General features: G+C 40.0%; 1 protein-coding gene across 1 annotated transcript in view; it reads left to right on the top strand.

Annotated features, from left to right (window-relative positions):
- The window catches only part of LOC306921688 (uncharacterized protein), a 33,760-nt gene extending 19,569 nt beyond the window's left edge, over positions 1-14,191 (top strand). Inside the window, exon 10 of the mRNA XM_079498932.1 lies at positions 13,559-14,191. The gene's annotated coding sequence lies outside the window, so the exon portion shown is untranslated. The remainder of the gene's footprint in view (positions 1-13,558) is intronic.
- Positions 14,192-15,726: the final 1,535 nt, after the last annotated feature.

Raw genomic sequence — 15,726 nt, 5'->3', positions numbered from 1 at the left:
AAGAGAGGGGTGTAATAGCTTTAACCAGGGGGTTCAAGAGAGGGGTGTAATAGCTTTGTGTTGGTGGCCAGGGGGTTCAAGAGAGGGGTGTAATAGCTTTAACCACTTAAGCCCTATTTTATACGTTGACGTACGGTGGTGTCGATAGATGATCGAGCCATTTCCAGAGGCAAAGGTTATTTGGTGGTCCTTCCTTGGCATAGAAAAGTTTGGGAACCCCGGATCTTCTATTTTGTATTTAAAGTCTAAAAAAATCTAGTGTGAACTGAGCGGTGCAACTATATATTTATTGTTATTGTCACTGTACTGTACTGTACTGTGCTCTGGACTGTACTTACTGATAATATTTGGAAAAAACCTTTGAGAAATGACAGAGTTACCGTGTGGGGGTCACCGGAACATCCAGACCTCCAGGAACGCGCACAGGGGGCCGGCCCGGTTCCGGCGAGCCTTCCCACGGTCGAGAAACGGTCGAGAAACGGTCGAGTTACTGTGTTGCAGCTTTCCGTGCTCGGACAGACACAGGGACACAGGGACACGCATACATACATAGGGACATACAGCTGCGTAATGGAGGCACCACTCAAAAACACCATAGTCAGAAAGTTATTTAAAGTTTTTATTTATAATGAGAACAAAACAGAACAGAAGAGCTGTGCCACTGCCCACTGGTGACACATGAAAAGCTTTTGGAATTAAACCATTATACTGTCATCTTACATTCACCGACCTGACATTGTAGTTTCTAATAATAGTAGCGTCTAGAGTGCTTATGCAAGACAAAATCAGAAGACAATCTAGCACACACACACACACACACACACACACACACACACACACACACACACACACACACACACACACACACACACACACACACACACACACACACACACACACGCACACAATGTAACATGTGCAACTGTTCTTCTCACACATACTGTAGTAGAATAGCTAGTGACGCAGAAAGAAAAGAAAGAAAAAGAAAAGGAGGGGAGAGGAAGAGTGAGAAAGACAAGATGTGAAGGATTGACTCCATCCCACCTGTTTCCTGTGATGAGTAAGTGCACTGCAGTTGAAAGTCCCCTCGCCATCGTATGGCTGGAGATAATGGACATGGGGGATCTGATGGGTCATAAAGCAGCATAATTAGACCTGTTATTTTACAGTCAGGATGTGGGCCTCATGTCTGACAAGCAACACTGGAGAGTGTCTCCCGTGTGTGTGTGTGTGTGTGTGTGTGTGTGTGTGTGTGTGTGTGTGTGTGTGTGTGTGTGTGTGTGTGTGTGTGTGTGTGTGTGTGTGTGTGTGTGTGTGTGTGTGTGTGTGTGTTTGCATGTGCGCGCGTGCGTGTGCACGCGTGCGTGCGTGCATGCATGCTTGCGTGCACGTGAACTTGTGACTGACAGACACACAAAAATAGAGACTAAAGGGGGGAGATAGAGAGAGACTGACAGAAGGATAGACAAAACAAAACAAAAATAACTCAGACAGGAAACCACAAAAGGCAGTACATGAGCAGCGTGCGATCAGTGTGTTGGTAGTTCAGAGACAGGTCATGGAGATGTCTGGTCCAGCCAGCCTGATGTGTATCATGAGGTCTTTGTGACGGAGCTGATGGAACCAAAGCTGTCATCCTACTGCTGTGCATACAAGTGAATGTAAATGTAAGAATACGGTCCCGTTATTTTTTCTGTACTCTTCACTTAATTGACCTATAGGACACAACCTAAACATGAAACAAAAGTCCCAAAATGACTTTTAGAACTCGTCAAGACAATAAATCGTTAAAATTGTGGATGTAGATTGTAAAATAAATTGCCTCGTAACCATTTGAACACATTTCATTCTCTCATAGTTATCCTTATTTTGGCCATGTCATTCATTACAGGCAAAAAAATAAAATAAAAAAGCACAACTAGAAGCTGACGATATGATGTGTTGTTGTGAGCTTGTAGATCTTCTATTTTGGCAATGATTATATATTAGGCTAGAGCTGAATAACAGCCACTCTGCACATACGGTGTTGCTGGATGCAGGATCCCTATTTGGCTAATGACAGCAATTGGGCCAAACTTCCTGCCTGGATGTGAGGATTTGGTGTGGTTGAGATTGGTGGGTTAAGTCAGTTGTCTCACCTGGGCAGCTTTACAGCAGAGAGACACTCCCTCTCACATGTGCATGTGTGCACACATACACACTCTCACTCACTTGTGTGCACTCTCTTGCCCACACGCAGCCACAGTTCTCACATGCACGCATGCACGCACGCACACATTCATGCATGCATGCTCTCTCTTATACACACACATGCACGCACGCACGCACGCACGCTTTTAGCGACTAAAAGAGTGTTATTGAAATATGGAGCTTCATTATGCAATGTCATTTTCATATATCATCATGTGTATTGAATTTTATATTAAATAATCCATTATAGGGACATTAAAGGTTCTCCCTCTAGTCTCTAGTTAGTATGATAGAATTGCATAGCTTGTGTAAAATGGTCAATGAGAGAAACTGTATCAGATGCAATGTAAAACAAACCAGCATAGGTGGGCGTTATCAGCTACTTCCCCAATCAGAGAATAAGTGTAAATAGATAATTCACTGGCATAAAGCATAGACTGACGTGAAGCAAAAATCATTGAGTGCAAGTGCATGTTCATTTTGAGGGTCAGCCATTAGGCGTAGAGATGAGATGGCTGTCTGGGAGACAGAAGGGCCCCGGGGTCTACTGAGACAGAGTCCCCGAGAGAGTTACTTAACCCCTAACCGCTAGCTTGTCTGAGACAAAGATTTAAGACAATGATTTAATTAAATCATTTTGAATAATCAATTCAACTATTTCAGTCATAGTCTCATAGAGATAATATGATGACAGCTGTTTTAACTGACTGAAATGAATTAAGGATCAAGTGGTCTTAGCACTATATAGAAAGGAATTCACTGGTATCAAATATAACTTCTCCTGAGGTTATTACCCTGTGAGTGCCTGTTTTAACTCCATCAAAATAAGATTAGGATTTCTGTTTTTATTATTGCAATATGATATTGTTTGTGCTGCTTGCCAAGCTGTGGTAGGCTATCAATGGTGGAATTACAAACTATATCGGTCCACAGGAAACAAACGGTTACAGGGGAGAGAGATGCAATAGGCCATAATTCACACTGCGGCGATTACGTTAATGAAATGCCACCCCTTTGACACCCTGCTTTTTCAATGCAAAATGCCAACATGTCCGCCATGTGAATATGGTCTATGTTCTCTGCTCTCCGTGAGCTGTGTGTGGATGGCTGTCAAATAGCTAGCTCAATGCTCAGGTGTAGTCACACCCAGAGCCATTGACATTGAAAGAGTAAACGGAAGGGGGACAGAAACACAACATGTATTGTGTGTGGTCATCAACATCCATGATGTTGCAATGTTTGGAACTACCGGTATTGGTGCTCAATGGAAACGTTACTTCCACATTCTTCTTATTCTTGTTACTTGCGCAAGCAGAGCACGCAAGTACTGCGATCGGCTGGGTATGTATGTTGGTGTTGTCCACCTACCAATAAGTATGTATGTACTGTATGTCGGTGTTGTCCACCGGCCAATAAGGGACCACCATCTTGATGACTTAACTAAGGTACGTTTGGTGATCTGCTGGGTATGTATGTATGTCGGGGTAAGAATGGTGGTCCCTTATTGGCTGTTGATGGTGACGTAACTAAGGTACGTTTCAAGGTTGGTATAAGGTCAATAACGGGTCTAAAGGATTTAGAACAGCAGTTGTAATAGACATTAGTTAGTAGCAGTACTTGCGCGCTCTGCTTGCACACAAGTAGGCCATGCATGGCCTACTTGTGTGCAAGGCGCAAGTTGGCACCTCGACAGAGTGCATTTCTAGTTGTTATCTGTGACACTACAAAACAAATTCCATTGAATATAATGAATATTATGTGAATATTCTTTGTTTACATGAATCACTATTGCTGTAAAACAATTGGCCCGATGGCGTGAGCGGAGATTGACTCAGGCCAGATGTGACTGCTTAAATCAGTCTTTAGTAGTCGTCAGTGGCGTGCACAGATATACACTAGGTGGTGCTAGAGCACCTGCCCTTTGCCCTCTGGACAGCAATGTGCCCTTTTGAAAAAAATAAAATATATATATATATATTTTATGACCATGGTGACATTGATCAATTCTTGATAAAAAGCTTCTAATATATTATTTATGCCCCACAATATATAAATCTCACACTATTAAGGCAACCGGCCGGTTCCACACGCTGCACAAGGTGCCCTTTTTCACTTGACCTGCCCCTCTAAATGTCTGTGCACACAACTGGTAGTTGTCATCACCCATCCTAGTGTAAGTGTTCAAACACACCACATGGACCCTGGTTGTTGAATTGGACTTTTACTTGTCATTATTGCACAGGGACCCTTTGAAGTTACAGAAAAAACCCAGCAATTTAACCAATTATATGTGTGACAGTTGTGCCATTAGAACATTTCACAATGATAGACAGTTTGAATTATATGTGTGAAAGTACACAATTTTGGCGTATTTGTCCTTTGACTTCTCTGGATAATTTTTGGTCATTATCTTTCACTTTTTTGTCAAACTTTACGTACCAAAGGAAAAAGGGGTCAGAGACAACTCTATTGCTTTACAAACAGTTTAGGCAGGGTTAATTGTTCACATATCAATTGATCATGTATTTTGCTTTCATAAAAAAGATGGGTGTGCTGATATAGTGAGTGTTGCAATAGAACTCAAAAGGGAGTGTGCTATGGTGAATAACATCATAGCTGTGATCAAAGGAAGGCTGATCAAGTGCATTTTTAATGAGAGACTCTGTTTCACTTACACGGTGTCCCTCTCAGTTTCATTGTATCTCAATCTAACAGGATTGGACTGTCCCCTCTCCTTACAAGAAAACAATTGTCACTGACCCACATTTAATAGCATTAATAGAATTGCAGTGCATGCTGTACATTTATCTGGCGTGTTAGCTTCTTCAGTTGCACTGACAACATCCAGAGGTTGCAATGTTTGGAACTACCGGTATTGGTGCTCAATGGAAACGTTACTTCCACATTCTTCGTATTCTTGTTACTTAAAACATACCTTTTTATACTGTATAAAAAGGTATGTTTTTCCTTCACTGCGTTCCTTGACCTTCAGAGGCTCCTGGGTTGAAGCCTGTGCCAAGGGTCAGAGGTCAGACAACCCTAATTAAAGGGTCCATACTGACTGTGAGGAGAGTGATGTGGCCATGGTGTGAGAGTCAGCTGGAGCACATTCTTTACCTGTCACAAAGCAAGTCTCTGCAGAGGAATATGAGGCTTCTGCACGATGGCTTCTCTTGTATATTGTTTCCCATTTTGTACTTCCTCTTTCATGCAAACATACATACAGAAAGGACATACATTACTGTATATACACAGTCAGCTACACGATTATGTATAACATTGGCCCATAAGGGTTTACTGTGTGAATGTTAAATTTCCTTATCCCACCTGAAGGCACCACATCTAAAAGATCTAGAAGATATGTAATTCCAGTATTTTAAAGGCATTTTACCTTTAACCTTTTCAAGTCCATCTCCTTTGTTACATAAATATGTAGATAACAGATAAGGGAAGGCTCGAAGACCAATTTGTTGGAAATATATTTAAGATATAACCAATTTGTTGCATATAAAATGCAGAAGGGACAATTAATGATTCACCAATAATATAAAGGACTGTATAACTGAATTACTGAGCTGCACAGAGCTATAACTGTAAAAATACTTTTAAGAAAGTAATCCAAGAGTACTAATAAATACTCAGCACCACAATGGTAAAAAAATGGTTACCAAACCTTTTAGATAACAATTAGCTTTAACAGGATTACTTTAAGAGAAAGATCAACATCCAAATGTTAATCTGAGCAGGAAATACTCTTTTAGAAAAATACCTTAAGTACCCAATTAAAAAGATGAGTCCACCAGAAGAATGATTGTCCAGTCAGAGCAGAATATGGTTTGGTCAATTCATTTTCAGATCAGAGAGACAGAACAGATACCCACATACAGCCAAATTACATAATCTCTCACCCTGTGCCCCAAAATGCACAGGGTTCTCTCTCCCGGACACATCATGTTCCAGGCATTAATACTGTAGATCACGTCAGTTGTTGATAAACTTTCATTGGCTGAATAGACAGTTAATTTCCACAATATGCCACGCTGGCGCTGGTTGTCGAGCACTTATTGGACCAGCACATGGATGATGAGACTGGTATCGTGACAGCTTCCTTGGTTCCGTCATTGAGGGCCATAAACCGGGAAAGCACAGAGGCTGGCGTTGCTATGGCAACCTGAAGATAACATTCTTTCCCTGCTAGCTGTAAACTTTCGACAGAGAGAAAGACTCCTATCTACTTTTCTCACTAGGCACCAAGGTCAAATACATGCAGTTCTCATATCAAAATAGACCTCTCAGTATGCGAGTTAACTTTGACTGGGGACAGACATTATGGAGACTGAATAAGGAATCAACAAGATATTAAATCTGAATGTGACGTCAGGAAATCCATAATATAAATATGATAAAATAATATAAAGGATAAGATGAACAACCCGGAGTAAACAGGCAGTAGGCTAGGAGTAAACTGATGATAAAAGGGCAAGATGACAAAATATGACCTATATGGAACACGGTCTGGGCCAAAGGGAACATTTACACAATTCCACAAAAATAACAGACCTACAATAACTCAAAATTATCCATCATCCTTAGGACTACTATTGAGACGAAGTCACAAAGTTCCACCTGTCCCTGTCTTGATTTTCTGATGACCATCAGATGACCATACATGCTGCCCCTTAACCCCTAGTGTTTCAGACAGTTTTAACAAAACCAACATGTTTAGTCCATGTTTTGGCAGCTGCCTGCAAAAGTGCCACGGAAGACATGTCTCAGGTTAGATTGGGCCATACTATCAGCAAGGGAAAGACGAGAGGCGAGAGATGCGAAATAAAAAATAAACATTAATTCATTCATTTCAATTTGTGGTCATTATTTTACACTGAATATAATACAGAAAGTCCCCCTCCTGAGCTTGTCAAGAGACACTAAACACCATCTCGGCCTACATAAATAGAATATTGCTCTTCATCACAGGCTTTGTGGAAGGCCTATAGTCTTAGTTGTGGCCAGTGGCCACCAACATGCTCTGACATTTTGTGGTCTGTACTATTTCAAGCTAGACTTTTGTTCTATTTTTGCACCATGAAGTTCGATCCATCAGTGCCTATAAAATGGAAATATCTGGGTACATACACTGCTGTATAGCATTACTTCATGAATAATGTTGCGGGACAATGCACTCTGATGAAAGGCGTGGTACATTCCCCATGTCTGAAGAAGATATAGCTTCTTTGTGTCAAATTAATATGAAAAGTGACACAGTTCATCAGGTACAGTAACCATTCACCTGTATCAGCAACATGAAATAAGGATACTGTAAAAAATATATAATAATAATCTAAGTAGAGGTAGTAGCAATTCACTGTAGTTTGGAAAGTTATCAGTCAACAGAAGAAGCTCCTAAGCTTTGTTTACAGACCTGAACCCTTAGGGCAGATTTGTCAACTAGATAAACGTTGAGGATTGTGCCTTAAATGTTGGATTAGATCGCTAATAGAATCTGTCAGTTCTTAGAGCTATGTTGTACATTTTCAGAAACAACATTTCCGTGTGGGCTTGTTGTGTGTTCTGTAACAGGAACATTCAACCTTTTTTTGTTTGTAGAAGGAAGTTTGTACGTTTAGAAGACAAAGATGTGTGATTGTGTGTATGTGAAAGTCACCATTGAAATTTGAATGTTTACGCGCTACACTTTGAAACAGATCAAACTGCACCGGGTACTGAATGACAGCTGTTTTCATTCCACAATACCATGAGACAAGCTTTCACAAAGCATATTATTGCAATAGTCCCACTGTGTCTGTCTGCAACATGAATATTATAAAACTAGAAAAAGTGTCCTTCTGGGCACAGGTCTCCACCAGGAGGATAGGAGTGTGTGTGATATTTGGCAAAATGGGTACAAAGCGGGCTACTCCTGAAAACTTTAGAAGCCAATCGTAGCCAATCAGGATGGATTCTGAGAAATCAAACAAACCTGTCTTGATCACATGACTATGGAGAGCATGTGTACCGGTTTGCGTGAAATTTTGATAAAATCTGAAGGAGTAATATTAGAACATGTGTTTTACATATGTCGGCCTCCTGGTGGCGCTATAAAGAGCAGATTTCCAGGCAAAGGTTTTTCTTTGGCCTCTAGGGAGTGTGCATACAAAGTTTTACACAGATCCATGCAGTTAGAGGTAAAAACACTAATCGGCCAGTTATAGCGCCACCATGAGTCTGAGTTGAAAATGTTCCAGTGACATTTCTTCCTCTGCCTAGTTGGAATGTGCGTGCACAATTTCACGGAAATCACACGATGTGTTCATGATTTGCGGCATTTTGTTTGAAACTGAGCACTCCTGCGAACTTCGGAAGCCAATATTAGCCAATCAGGATGGAGTCTGAAAAATCTGAAAGACCGGTTTCGTTGAATGGCTCTAGAGAGACTGTGTACCAATTTGCGTGATGTTTGGACCAAATCTGTAGGTGTACTGTCCATTTTTATTTATTTTTAAACCTTGGGGCAGAGGTTCAGCTGTGGCATTCAGGGAGTGTGTGTGCAGAGTCTGCGATCAAGCCAACGGTGCCGGAGATTAGCTGTCCACAGACGGACAGACGGACGGACGGATGGACACACGGACCGATCTGTGTACAACTTGTATTTGCGCACTCCCTAGAGGCCACTTTTTCTAGTTTTGTTCTGTAGTCTGTAGAGTTTTGATGTTCTCTGCCACATGACATTACAACTACTGCTACAGTATAAGGTTGTTGATTTTAACAAGTTAAAGAAAACACCCTCATATAGCTAATGCTGTGTTTTCACCATATGCAGTATGCTCACTGATTCGCCCACCACCACACACCCCCAGATGGTTGTTTTAAACATTCCCAGGCTGGTCTTTGTGGGGTTTTCACGGGGCTGGTGTGATCAGCAGCCCATGGTGACAGACGGACATTCACCTGTTGGATTCCCCTCAGGCCTCGACTCTGCATTCCACAGCCACTTCTGCTCACACTGATGACTTTATTGTACCTCTGCCTCTGACTATGCTATACACACACTACGTAGTGTGGTGGTTTTCACCTCAGCATTTTCCATTCACATTACACAAGGAACCTGTTGAGCTATTTAAAATAGATGCAAATTATGTTAAAGAAAATAAAAACCTAGTGTAGTGTAGGACTTTGAACTGTGGTGGTGAACCAGTTTCATATTCGGATCTGAAAATGTCATTGACCGTATAGTCAAGAAGCAGTGTTGCTCTTTGTGCATGACCCTGACATCTCTCATTATAGCTCACTCCTGGGTCATTACCCACTGGTTAAGTGGCTGGGTTAAGACAATAGTTTAGTGTCTACTCCTCAGGATGAAGTGCCTTGGATGTTTAATGGTTGTATCCTTTGCAGACTAGCCTTTGTGATTTGTGACTTTTAGTATCCTGGACAACCTGCAGGATAAATGGCATAACATTTGAGTTGACTACCCACTGTAACAGCCTAACAGGGACAAATCTGTCAGCATCCTAGAGTATCCTAGAGAATTCCCCAGATAACTTAGCCATTCAATTTTAATGGCATTTGACTGATCCCATGCAGAAATAGGCTACTCAGCAACTCTGATCCCGAAGCAAGAAATATACCTATCTGCATAGAAGAAAGGTAGAAGTGTTGGTTGTTGTTTTTAAAACAACTAGATATGGAATTTTAGAATTTCAGGTCATGTCAGATGTACTTGGACTTTTCTACACTTGCTGACCTTGTAAATCACAGTTCTAATTTATGTAGGAAGTGTGCCATCTGCATTTGACTGTTGATTACTTAGCCTTGGAGCAGTTAGTCCATCACACATCAGAAGCTGCTTCAGTTGTTCCTCCTGTTTTTACATGCCTGATGTTATCTCAGCAATAGCCCCAATAAAGACATTTATTATTACATGTTACTTTCACATATGTAATTACCTCGGCGAAGGAGGTAATGTTTTTGACCCTGTCTGTCTGTCTGTCTGTCTGTCGGATATCACTCATGGATTTGCACAAAACTTCGGGGATAGGGTTGTCCTGGGCCAAGGAAGAACTGATTAACTTTTCATGCTGAATTGCCAAAGTGTGCATGGTAGAGGGCGTGGTCTCTTGCAAAAGACACATAACATCTGAAAAGATTTACATAACATAATGTTTGATGCAAACAAAGATGCATTACTGGCCCAGGAAGAACTGATTAACTGGTCAGATGCATCCTGTTCAATAAGCCTATCTCACAGAATTTCCCCGCCCCCCTTAATACGCCCCCTTTCGGGGTTAGTGGTGATAGCGTGACGTCACTCCATAGACGCTACATGTTAACAGAGGTAATTTAAGAAGTCTACAACTTTTGTTTTCTCAAGGTAAGGTTTGTTCTATCTGTTCGAGCTGATTTACCATCTTGTTTGCTTCATAATAATATTGGTCTGTCACATTTTTACATTAGAAAATGTACTTAGATTCTCCAGAGAAAAAAAACGTGTAAATGCTAATGTTAAAGACACCACTATTTACCGGAAGTGGGCGTGGAAAGCGGGCTGTGAGATAGGCCTATTGACCAAAAGGGGATGTGGGCACCACAACCATTGCAATCAAGCTCAATGATTTCAACACCTTGTAGACAAACTGCCACCTTGGAGGAGCACGTCAGTTTCTAGTTTATGCTCAAATTTCCATTAACTGAACTAAATAAAAACTACAATAAAAAATGAAAACTGTAAAAACACTAACTATTAGCATTTTAGAAAATAAAAACGAGCAAATCCTCTCTACAGAGATCTCCATTATACACATGGGCACAAAAGGGACACAGACAGATGGTTAAAACGGGTGCTATGACAACGGGTATTGCATACTAGGTTCCCAACTTGCATCGTAGGCCAGTGGCCGACGGGTCACGGGCACAGGTCTAGTAAAACAAATTGTATAAAGAGAACGGCTGTACACAAATGTATCTATATTATTGTGCATCTTCTGTAATGAAACTCCACAGTGCTCAATAAACACATCACAAACAACAACTAAAAAAACAACAATTAGGCCATGGACGAACAGTCATAATATCAATTATTCTGTGTACCAATTGCCTTTTCCAGTATGTTAAGACAATTACACAAAACAAGTAGTGAATGTCATAGAAGAAAGAAGGATTTATGTGGAAAAGACCTAAATCCTTGAAATGGTTCTGACATGGCTTAAAGTGATGTCCACACAGAGACAATCTGCCCCAGTAGAGAAAAACCTAGCTAACAAAACCATTTACTTGTTACCATTTTTTGCTTTTCTATTGGCAGACTGGATTGAAACATATGAACCATCATTCCATGGGATTCAGTTCAGCATTTAAATTTTTCTTAACAAGGGACTAAATCCCTTGAGGAATGTCCAGTCTTTCAGCAGCTAGGTTTTTCCTGCTCTCGCTGTAGAGACCAACTAGCCAACACAGATCTCTATCTCTCCCTGTGGCCCAGGGCAGGTGTATGCATGTGAGGCCTTATACCTGCAACTCAACCCCCGTCTCCGTAGTCACGTTACCGGTCCCAAAGTGAACCTCCTCTTTATTGGGCACAGTTGAGATGAACTCAGGTCACATTTGAGATTGTAATGGGTAGACCCAAGGTCAGTTTAGGGAACAAAACAACCCCTTTTGAAGGGCGCTTGCCCCTCCTATATCCAGCATTTAGTGTATGTTCACAAACTTTGTCCTACACAAACATTAAATTCCCATTGACAATGAATGGAGAATTTTACGTCATTATAGTGTCTGAGCAAATCGGCATAGTGTCTATTTTTGTCCTACATAAACATTAATTTCCCATTGACAATGCATGGAGAATTTTACGTTATAGTGTCTGAGCAAATTGGCATAGTGTCTATTTTACGTCATGATGATGTACGATGATAAGAGCGCCCCTGCCCCTCACTTCACATGGGTGGGCTTTGAATGGATGTCAAAGGCCCTCAAATCTGAGGCATTAAGCAGTATTTCTACTTATAGTATTAAGGGCATCCTAAAAGCCAAATTCATGGCCAAATTCAATAACTAATCCATATATTATTTATTCTACGGTGTGCTGAAAAAACAAAAGGAAGGAAACAAATATTTTATACCAAACTAGAGGTATAAAAGCTTCTGGTCGTTAGACCTTCTTTCGGGACTGAATGATTGAAAGCTCGCAATAAATTCTTAGATACTTGTATTTACTTAAATATCTAAGAACACTTGTTGCTGTATCTATGCAAAGTAAAGCATTTACTGTATTTCTCCACCAACGTATTTCAGTAAGTAGATATGTATACGCTGCTTATAGAATTTTACACCACAGCCTTCACACCAGATATTTACAAAGCCCACACGGGATATTATGTTGATCCACCTAATCCATGACTTGGGGATGAACCCTCCAAAGAGCGTATTCAGGTCACCTGAAGGAGTGTAGACGCCCGTTCAGAAGAGGCTTAATGGTTATTCATAAATCACATTTGCTAGATGTAGAGTGGGATTATGTCAGGGATCCTTTCACTCAAACAGATGTTTCTTCGCAGAGGTCAAAGGTCGTGGCAAAGGTCTCATAAACTTGGCCCAAAGCAGAAGGTATATGGTTGATGGCGGGACATGTGACTGTGGGACAGGACACATAACTTCCAGAAAACCAGCTCAAAGGAATTTGTATGGATGAGTAACGTAAAGAGAGAGGCAAAGAAGCCCTGGCACTCATTTATTATGGCTCCAAAGAGATTGCTTGATTGACCTAGATCAGAGGTTGCCATAGTTTCAGCAGTCATGTACCCCCGGTGACACGCAACACCACAGGTGATGAATATAAAAGTAGATTAGACATAGATAGATTAATAGATTGATATTATTTTAATATACTTAAATTTAGCATATACCAGCAGCTGTTGCAACACACTCTGCACATGCATGCGAGAGAGAGAGACATTTGTAAGAATACAAGCACTCGTCAGGTGGGTGACACTGAAACAGAATTTCCCCTGCCCTGTGGGATCAATAAAGTGTATTTTACACTGATTAATGACCTTGAGGTTTATTGAGTGTCTCTGGTCATCAACAGATGTGTGCCTTTACAGTGTTGTGATGCTTTATACGCTTTTGTAATTTGAAGCCTGTATGGTGTCTGCAAACCAAAACCAAATGTTACAACCAGACAATAAAGCAATTAAGCCCCAAAAGGCCGTGGTAGTAGGTACACAGGGATTTTAGAACAGCTAACAACGCCCCATAGCTTAGCACTGTAACCCGCAGCCTTGCATGGCTTAGTGCTTTTATACAACTTTCACCAACAAATCATAGACACAATAATGTTAATGTTTTCCCACTCTGTTTTATTTTCTTTCAGGTTAAGAAAGATTTCATGAAAATGGTGGAAGGAATGAAAACGCTCAACTCTGGAGGTCATATTTTATTCATCATAATATTGTTAAAGCTTACACACTGCATCATTGCAATGACGTTTTTGGCAGTAAAATATAGGATGAATATGAAAATAAGGATGAATTTAAAAGTATGCAAACAAAATTAGTATTTACTTATTTTTTTTACATCATATTGGCAATGGAACGGGCTGCTTTGAATATGACATTGGAAATGATGGACCATGGATTTTAATAGATCATATTAGTAAAATAGGTTTCATACTTGAATTGTTAAGTAAATGAATTGGAACTCCTTTTTATTTTTATATTTTTTTTTATCTGTTTTATTTTATATTGTACATGATGTTGTGCTCTATTTCATGTTTGTCCAAAACTGTCAATTAAGACAGATTTTTGAGTGGTGTAAACCACTCCTACAACTGGCTTTGTTAGTCTGTCTGTCTGTCTGTCTGTCTGTGCTCAAAAAATGAGCACGGTTGCTATGGTCACCCAGTTCACACGGGTGTGATTTCATTACGTCAGACATTACGTCAGACCACAGCTATATAAGACCTTACACCACTCAGTTCACACGGGTGTGATTTTTTTTAAAACATCTTCACGATTATTGGTTCAGATGTGAGGACTATTTGTTAATACATTAATTGTTTTTGTATAGACATATTATATTGATGATAATTTGCAACTAAATTGATTTGTCAAATCAAGTAGGCCTATTTCATAGTTTGCTTTCCTGTTAGAAAGATAATTTACCATTGTAGTCCTGCCACGTTGTTTTCTGAAATTCTGTCTGCTTCATGACATTAATAATGGTTATCTTCAGCTGTGTATTTGTCTTGTTTTTTTATAGGATGTTTTCTGTGGTGTATACAGTACTGTATCATTTCATTGGACATCCTTCAATATATTGATTCAATTGTTTTCAATTTAAAGTCGAGATAAGGCTTCAAAATTCACATCAAGTAAAGTCATTATAGCTTTATGTACAGTATGTACTTGTACAGTATATGCTTTTGAAGTCACCATGTGTGGCTTGTGTTCATCACTAACCCTATTGATGTACATTTAACACTTTCAACACTCTCAATGACTCTCATCATTGTTTATTGAATATTTATTCCTTGTTTAGTTAACAACTTCTCATATGACAGTGATTTTATTGTTCTTGACTACTTGACTTTTTACTGTAGCAACTCTTTGTAATTGCTTTTTAATTGCATAGAATTTTTCTGTGCAAATAATAAACTCAACTCAACATAACTATTAATTGGAAATTATTTCTATACAAAATGTGTACAAAACCTATGGGAAGGTGTCATCATAACTACACACTAACTAATACCATTTAGCTATAGAGCGTCGCAGTCCCGCCTCCTACCCTGGACCAGAAAATGAAACCCAATGCATTATTCTCATAGACATTTCTTAAAGTATTTATTTAAAGACGGTTACGCCGCGGACAAAGCCAACTCGAGTCGTGACAACTCATGACAACACAAACAATATTTTGGACCAAACAAATAATTAGAAAGAAGAAAAAAACGGCAGGTTACAACACTTTTTTTGTTGTTTTTCTTCTTTGTAATTATTTGTTTGGTCCAAAATATTGTTTGTGTTGTCATGAGTTGTCACGACTCGAGTTGGCTTTGTCCGCGCCGTAACCGTCTTTAAATAAATACTTTAAGAAATGTCTATGAGAATAATGCATTGGATTTCATTTCCTGGTCCAGGGTAGGAGGCGGGACTGCGACGCTCTATTATAATACATATTATGCAATATAACATGCAACAAAACAATACGTCCATTTAATACACTACACAACAATGTATATTGTCTGTAACAGCAGACATAAATGTTATTATATTCATAGTATAACCTGTTTAATAGAAAGAGAATGAGGCCAGAGACATGACATTTCTTCTGTGGCTCCTTTGGCCTGTGTGATATGAGTGAGAGTGAAGAATCCATTTTATGGGTAATCCTATAGGAAGCTGGTGGCGCTTACCATGACCCATAGGTCATGATGAAAGTGACACCAACAAGTATGACAGGAATGAAAGACGTGGGAGTAGTGGGACAGCAGCAAAGAGAAGAGGGCAGGGGATATCCACATGACTTCCTTTACAAGTT

This window comes from Electrona antarctica (genome assembly GCF_951216825.1).
Source record: "Electrona antarctica genome assembly, chromosome: 4".
Classification (NCBI taxonomy): domain Eukaryota; kingdom Metazoa; phylum Chordata; class Actinopteri; order Myctophiformes; family Myctophidae; genus Electrona; species Electrona antarctica.
The sequence above is the reverse complement of the archived record's forward strand: the minus strand, read 5'-3'. Positions and strand labels throughout refer to the sequence as shown.